Source organism: Eubalaena glacialis, chromosome 15 (genome assembly GCF_028564815.1).
Source record: "Eubalaena glacialis isolate mEubGla1 chromosome 15, mEubGla1.1.hap2.+ XY, whole genome shotgun sequence".
NCBI lineage: Eukaryota > Metazoa > Chordata > Mammalia > Artiodactyla > Balaenidae > Eubalaena > Eubalaena glacialis.
In genome coordinates this window covers 5,957,183-5,959,133 of record NC_083730.1, presented here as the reverse complement: position 1 = coordinate 5,959,133, position 1,951 = coordinate 5,957,183, and positions in this window count along the sequence as shown.

Genomic DNA, 1,951 nt, shown 5'->3' with positions numbered 1-1,951 from the left:
GATATGTAAATAGGATTGGTAATAAGATCCATCATCTGGGAGAGACATGATTCCTGTTTTACTGAGTTTTTGAAGGTGGAAAAGATATTACATGCTTTTATAGGCTTTATAATTAATTGACTTTATCTGGTATTTTACAGCAAGAGTAACTCCTTTTAAAGTTGCCAGATAAATATTGATATTTTAACAGTCTGAGCTAGTCATACCGGCCTTGAGATACTTGGGAAATTGTGTAAAAAGAATTTTAGAAATTTGAATTGTTTAAGAAAGCAACAGTGTTAGCAGCGTAGGGCCTTGTTCCCCTTGTAAGTATTGTATGCTAACAAGGGTGCTACTTTTAGCTACTTTATGAACTGTTTTTAATTTTCTAATACTGAAAAAAAATATTTAAATGCTTAACTAGCATTCTTTTTCTTTAGGTATGGGCTATTCCATGTATCGAGAATTCTGGGCAAAACCTAAACCTTAGAAGAGGAGATGCTGTCTTGGTCTTGGTGGTGCTTCCTTTAGTTAGACATCTCATATTGAGGTTATATGTTTATGTTGAAAATAAATTCTGTGGGTTGGACAATAACATGGTAATTTGAATATTGGCTCCCTTTCTTGCAGGCTTGATTTGCCTGGTGACCAAGTTACTGGTGACTAGTTCACTAGCTACGTCATTCAGATTAGCACAAAAACATGTCACTTTTAAATGCGCTTGATAGTGGTACAATGTCCACTTTCTTAAACTCTTCTGATAAAATTAGTTGTAAAGAGGACAACATGCCCATCCTAAAAATGCTCCCAGTTGCTGCAGAATATCATATGCTTTTGATGTAATGTAGGAATCTTATTTACCCCAGTTAATTTAACTCTTTCTGACTGCCTTGTGGACTGAGTACTCCATAAAGTTTTAGAAATCAAATTTTGAAGAAGTATGTCTTAATACTAAAGGACATCCTGTAGCCTAAAATGTGGAAAGAGTAGATATAAAGTGTGTACTTACGGAAGTCAGTTTTTATCACTCTAATAGAAGAAAACATTTCTCTTAACTCAAGTTAGGAAATTATTATACATTTTTATATATCTTTATATAAAAAGTTACAAGTAGCAAGCATATGACACAAGGAAATGGAAGAGTAACAGCAGTATTGGAGAATGCATGCTTTTTACAATGTGTCTAATAAAAAGGATATTTTTCCAATTCAAATATCCAGTACTGGCATGCAGGGTATTTTCTCAAACTGTCAATCAATCATATTGCTAAGTGCTTAATCAAAAATCATTTCTACTGAAGGGTATGAACGGTAAAATACCTGATTTCAAAACTATTCCTGAAACTCGGTATCTTCCTTTGATTTTTTATTTAAAAAAAGGAAATGGGGGTATATAGGAAAGACAAAAAATGAGATTTTTCTTATTGCAATCCAGTAATTTTACTCGGTACTTTTGGCTGCATTTAATCTTAATACAACAATAGATGTTTATAGTCCATAAAACCTCTAGCTGGTGTTTCCATGGTCCATATTCTCACTTTTCACTGTAGCATGTTCAAAATCACTCAGGAACGCACTATTCTCAAGCAGTCTATATAATGAAAACAATGTACATGTAACACAAAGTTCATCCAAAATCGTGTTTTTTCACATATCACACAATGTACAATTATCTAACAAAGACATAAAACAACATAGAAACAAAGTGAAACTGACAGTAAAAATAAAGTTGGGATAGTCTTAATCAGGAAATAATTTCTTCTTCAAGTTTCCAGTAAATCTGAAAATGTATTTAAAAACTAAGGAGCACTTGGTGGCCAGCAACCAAATTACGAAATGAACATATCATTGTGCAGCGGGGATGTCTTGCTGAAGGGATAACAAATGTCTGTAATTCTTAAGTTTGGATAAAGGCAGTGGAATGAATTTAGAAATATGTCCACTTTTCACAATTCACTATAGAATTTTCTTTT